Here is a 6,686-nt window from a genome sequence, read left to right as displayed (position 1 = left end):
ACCCCACCCCCACCATAACGGAAAAGAGACGGAGAGTAACACTTAGAGAAACTCATAAATGGATATTTCTGTATAAGAAAAAGACAGGGAAATAGAATTTATTTTGTTAAGTAACCGCACAGACTGGGGCAAAGATCTGGGGCAACGCTCCACAACACTCCAATACCTTTTCTCCCCCCCGCCCCCCTCCCCAAAAGTCAGAAGAAACCACATATCTGGTGGTGGAGTAAATGTGATGAGTGCCACTTTTTTTTCTTCTTCTTCTTCTTCTTCTTCACCTCCTCTTCAGTGTGTGAGAGGACCCTAAGCGAAGTGATATGGGGACGCTGACCTGATCGCCCTTGTGTCGAGTGCCTTTCCAAAACAAATCAGCTCTTCAGATTTTGTGCCAACCTACGTGTATCACCAAAAGAACCCTTCAACGTGGCAGTCCACATGCTATCGAGAACTTCTCTCCTGGATAATCTTGTAAAGGTGGAGGCTGAAAACGAATAAAACTGCAATAGGCTTTTTGTTGTTAAAAAGGTGGATTTCTGTAAGTTTTACGTTGGCCTTTCTTTTTTTTTGTCTGCTCGGTCTGGCCAAATCTATGTCTTGAAATGCACAGGTACTGGATTCACCTCGGTGTGACGGCAGTAAACAACACTTTACCTTCCAGACCAGTTAAATCAAAGGAATTTTGTTCTATATATATATATATTTTTTTTTTTTTACAGGAAATGTGATCACGTGTTCTTGACAAATCTAACCTGATTGTAAGTTTAATTTTCAGACAAGCCGTTTAACATTGAGCTGTCTGTTTTAAAGACAAGACTTTTAATACAAATTACATTTTGTAAAAAAAACAACAACAACAAAATGGACTGAACTGTGTTTTCTTTCTCGACGTCGTTTCTTTTCAGCGTTATATCTCAGTCTCAGCTGTGCTCTCTGGAACTGCGCTTTTCACTGCAAAAAAAACGCCAGCCTGATTTGTATAAACCCTTGGGTTACAACGAGTGCTAACGGAAATGCTGCAGTTTAAAAAGCGAATCTTTAGTGTTCACAACTTAAAGTAATCTGACTTAAGTTAAAACCCCAAATTCACATCATTTGCATTGTTGCTTCGGATGTGTGGCAGTACAGTTGGAAAAACACTCCCAGTTTTATAGTTTTGCAGCTCTTTTTTTGTTGTTTTTACAAATCTATGATACACATTTACACAAACTCTTTTCCTTGTGGCTTTAGTAGAAATTTGACTCATTTTTTGTCAACTTCAGAATCCATCTTTGGGTTTTTATCGCTGCTGCCGAGCTATGCCATTTTGTCTACAAAAACACAATTTTCCCTGTGGCTAACGTCGAGACCGCTGTGATGTAAAATCCCAAACCAAAAGAAAACAGCACAGGCTGTTATGACTAGTTCAAAAACGAGATGAGTAACCCGGCCTTGTTCGTCTGTGGCAGAGTCTACATGACACGAGTTTTTGGTCATTTTGAGGTCATTCTCGGTGCTTTTGACACCTATCAGCACAACAGGAATTCATGTAAAGATCATTTTTATATGTTCACAAAATCTACTCGCCCTCTTTATGTGTTGCCAGACAAGTCCAAGCTCTGCAGGTTTGGGAAAAAAAACAAGAGTCTTTTTGAAAATGTGTGGGTGTAGCAGTGTTTGAGCCCTGAGCTGGAGCCGGGCTGCAGCGTGTGTGTGTGTGTGGGTGCAGCGGTGTGATGTGGAGAGGCGGGAAGAACTGAGCTGCCCACCACTCTGCCTCTGTTTACCTACAAGGATTACCTCGACCCCGGCTGGCTGGGTCGACTGCGGCGTTGCTTGAGGGGGACAGAGTAAACAAACACAAGACAAGCTTCAAATAGAGTCCAGTATTTCTAAGAACAGTTATGTGCCGTTTCTGTGTGTGTGTTGAGTTGTACGTGTTCTGTGTGTGAGTCGGAGCAGTTGTGTGTGCCTGTCACCGTCGTGCGTTGGCTCAGATCTGTGTGGGCTTGGGTATCTATGCGTGTCAGCCTGTGTAAGCATCGGTATCGTATGTATTCTTTGGCTTTGCCTGCACCATGTGACTGCGGGGCACGTGGGAGGTCGGGGTGTTACGTTCAACAGGCGCATTCGGATAGCAGTGTGTGTTCAAATGTGACGCTTCAGTTCTGATATATATATATTTGGTGTGTGTATATTTGCTTTAAAAACAAAATAGTGTCAAATTGAATTTTTCTAAGAAGCAGAATCAAAATTTCACCCGTCCCTAACGTGTGTGTTTGGATTTTCAGCGTTTATTTGCCAACTTTCTCTGTCGTCGTGTGAAAAGAGAAGCAGCGTGTGCGTGTTCGAACACGCACCGCGAGGTTCTCTCGATCCCTAAAAGCTGCAAAGATGGCCCCGTGACTTAATGTCGGCTTTCTGATGCGGAGAGAAGCTTTGTTTTTGTGCAACTGTTGATAGCAGCTCTCAGATCCTCCTCTCAATCCCTCACGAGTCGTGTCTACTTTCCAGCTGTTATCTTTGCGAAGCCAAGGCTAATGGCATGTTTCCTCCAAGGCCTCGATACAGATTGTGTGATCAGGCAGCTCCTGCGCTGAATTCTGAGTCTGCTTTAAAAAAAAAATACATCGACTAGTGGTGGATAAGAGGGGGAAGTTTTTACAGCTATGCTCCAGTTACTGTAAAAGTAACCCCCCCCCTTCTGCTGCTTCTCCTCAGTTTTGGTGTCTTGCTGTGGTATAAACATCTGATAGAATTTGCCCTTTGGAAAAGAGGCTTTTGAGTTCCTGTTTCCTTTTCTCTGTCTCTTTGTAAGAAACTAGAAGGTGAAAGTTTCACTTCCTGATTTCTTTTCATTGCACAATAGAGCACCAGTATTATTATTTCGGCGGTTGTTATTTTTAAGCCATTTCGACCCCTCTTTTGAATGCCGTAAATATCGTTTAAATATCTAAACCGGCACGTTGGGTCTCGCACGTTTTCAATCCGTTTGAAAGTTTCAGTTCTTTTCAGCAGCAGCCAATGGTAAATCGTCGAAGCGCCGGTTTGCAGATGGTCTGGCTTGTCGGTCATGTGATGCGGTTGCCACGGTTCGGGGGGGCTGGGATGTGGCCTGGGTGCTGACGGTGGCCTTGTGACCTACAGGAGTTCAGTTGCTGCTGGAATGGTGACCGGTTGAGGAGAGGAGGGTGCCGGTTTGTTCCTCTCAATCGCCACGGACATAAATACTGCCTGACCTCACGCCAGGAGGAGAGATTTGTCTTCTCAAGGAAAATTTACACTTTGTAAATGACATAGATTTGAAGAAGTCTGTGTAACAGCCTTGATCACACACAAAAAGCTGACTTGCTTCTTTAAACGCTTAAAGAAAGGGTTAAATTTGTTGCCTCGAGATTCTTTTGAATTTTCTGCTGTTTCTCTGACAGGAAGTGTTGCGACAGAAGCAGTGAGAGTGGGTGGTGTGTGTTTGCGTTTTTTTTTTTTCTGTTGTTTTTTACATGGGACTTAATCACTATATAGGCTCCTTGGTGAATTACAGGCTTCTCTTTCTATCCAGGCGTCATCGTGCTATTTTTGAGGCGCTCCTGTGTTCAACACAGTGGTTTTGTATTTTTTCTTCTTTCAGTTTTGGCCGATGTTCCTGTTAAGTGCTGTTTTTGTCCAAGTCGGCGTGCTCCTTGAACACCATTCAGTTCTATTAAGACAGTTTTGGCTTAATGGTCCTGTGTTTCTGTGATTTCCTTTTTGAGCATCACCATAACAACACGGGAATATCCATTTGTGCCTTGTTTGTCTTACCCTTAAAGGTTGGATGAGCTTTGTTTTTTTTCACTCACACATGAACACACACAGACACGCCGCAGTTAACCTACATTTGTGCTCATTTAAACACGGTGCACTTTGGATTCCTGCAGCATTCCAACACCTGATGTTTGTCCAGAGACACAGACTCAAACACCTTTGTTATCCTAGTTTTTTTTTTTTTTTTTACAGGAACAGTGTGATGCATATGCAGGCTTAACAGTCTAAATCCATTGTTTGTCTGTCTGGGCGTTATTAGAAGGTTTAAGTGACGATGACCGGCAGTCGATCAGTTTCTCCGCGAACCAAGGAGTGGCTTTCTCACTCGGAGCTGATCGTGCCAAGATGGGAATGCCCCAGAATTCCTCCCATTCCTGCCATTCCTTCAAATGTAATGTCTGAACCTGTCTTGTGCCTGAGCTGAAAGAGAAATGGAAGACAACAAAGGAAGACGGGAGATTTTAAGACGTATTCTAAGTGTGTTCATTGATTTGGCGCTGCAGTTGCCCGTCATGTGTGAACTTCACTTTTGCTTATAATTTCCCACACTAAGCTTTGATTTCCTGATCATCTGGAAAGAGGGAATATCAACAAAGTCAGGAAGAAATAAAGACCTAGCGTTTCTTGGAGCAAATCGCCCGCTGCCTGTTCTGCCAGAGTTGAGTCAACCCTCGAAAATAACATCATAATAGGACAATCTTACTCAATCCTGTGAATCTGTTGGCGCTTGGCTTCTGTGTTGGAGTTGACTGACAACTACTGCTGAATCAAATTTTAGCTCGACATCTCTACAACTGACAGACTTATAAGCACTTTTACGTCTGCTAAAGTTGATCGTCTGCGGCAGCCATTTCAAATCTGAAGGTTTTTGGGTGATAATAAGCAGCTGTGATTTAAAAAAAGAAGAAAAAAGAAAGCTTAGAGTTGGTCCAAACAGTCCCCCAGACACCGCCTCACTGTCACAAGACTGATCCCGCTGGGCGCACAGTCAAAACACTTCTTTCTACCATCTTTAGATACTCAGAGCGCAGTTGTCTTAATTCACACCAGAGCTCAGTCTGAGCAGGAAACTAGGCCAAAGGAGGCAGTCAGACAGGACTAGTTACTCCCAGTTGCTCTGGATAGATTAGTAGTTTTTTTTTTTTGTTTGTGCGCTGGTGTCAGTGAGGACGAGTACTGCTTAAGGACCTGATTTGGAACTGAACTCAGTTACTATCAGTGTTTTAATCTTAATGTGGGGAAAAATTGGGTGTGTGAGGCACTGGAATTTGATCTACGTGTCGGTTTAATTAGTGTCACGAGGTGCCTGCAGAAATGAACAAATGTATTGAGGATTATTACACCGAATAGCCCATCTTTGAACACGGATAGCAGCTCAAGTCTGATTAACCAAGTTGTTGTTGCGTTCTCGCTGCACTGCTTGCTTTTCTTTCGATCTGAAGTTTTAAAGCAATAGTTCAGATTATTTGAAATGGGTTCTGTGTTCAATTCTGAACAACGAATATCTTAACTGTTGTAGATGGGTTTTCATAGACTAGGCTAATGGCTAATCTGAGGGCCTGCTTTTTATTTTTTATTTTTTAGCACTTTTCAGGCTTAAGAACGGCTCTTTGTCCAAAGTGACATACTTATGTGAAAGAATGCTACATTAGCTAAAACTCAGATATCCAGAATAGGTTGGTAGTACTGAAACTGCAAATGTATCAGTCCGCTTGGACTTAAGTAAACGTTTGAACTGATCAGACTTGCTGATGAGGCAGACTGATACATTAGCACCATCAGCATATACACAATGTGTTTCAGTGGGTCTACGCCCAGCACTCATATGTAGCTTTGCGTAGTAAAATGGACTGAAGAACAGATTTATAAACCCTAAAACCAATCACGATCAGGGCCCTCGTTTGGTTTGCCATTAGCCTAGCCTGAACAAAAAACCTTAGGCCTTTTTTTTCATATTTTATGTTATAGGACTGATATAATGAAAATAATGAGGTACTAACTGTCAATCACTATTTAACATATCAAAAATGATCAAACTATCCCTTTAAAAGAGCTCCAAACTGCATCGTCCTGCATCTTTTTCCTGTCGTTTAAGTGTCCCAAAGCACACCTGACTTGACATTGCATGTACGATCAGCGGCAAGGAGTTAAACACGGCAAGAGTTTTGCCATATTTCATATGTGACAGGTCTGACTGATCTTTATTAAACAGTTTCAGTTGTCAGGCAAGCAAGTTTCTGTCTCATTAAGATATGAGTCAGCTTGTTACGTCCACCTGGGTTTTGAGAGCTGCCTTTTCTTTGTCTTGTCGGACCTAATAGGGCATACTATAAATAGTTTCTTTAGTCTAACCAGTCTTTTGTGTTCTCATTGCCCAAAACAACTTCTGACATCTCAGTCAACAACTCCTCACTCGACAAGTTAATCATCATATCGAGGACTTTAGATCTCTGGAGTTCGGGAAGTGTCTGCGAGTCTCACAAGTCAAATCTTTGAAGAGTTCACCTGCTCCGTGCAGACACCCCCCCTGATTAAACGGCTGACTTGCGTCCCGTTTTGGACATTTGTGTGCAACACGAAAATCTGGCTTGGAATCATGTAGCGTGAACCTGGAAGTGGTTTGCTCAGACCTCGGGTGTAGTGCCAAAAACAAAAATTGCAGTTCAATTTCTGAAGCTTCTCAGATAATTTACAGGAAGAGAAAAGTCTTGAAGATGCTTTGAATCATTACATTTGAGCACACACTTAAACAAGAAGTGAGAAAAGAAGACATTTGGTCACAGTTAGAGTTGGCGACAACATTTTTATTCATTTTTTTTGTTTGTTTTGTTTTTACAGCAAATATTTTTTATACTATTTATAATTATTTATTTCTTTTCCTTTCGTTAAGTTGTAAAAAAAATTGC

Source organism: Kryptolebias marmoratus, linkage group LG2, assembly GCF_001649575.2.
Source record: "Kryptolebias marmoratus isolate JLee-2015 linkage group LG2, ASM164957v2, whole genome shotgun sequence".
Taxonomy (NCBI): Eukaryota; Metazoa; Chordata; class Actinopteri; order Cyprinodontiformes; family Rivulidae; genus Kryptolebias; species Kryptolebias marmoratus.
Note: the sequence above shows the minus strand (reverse complement) of the source record.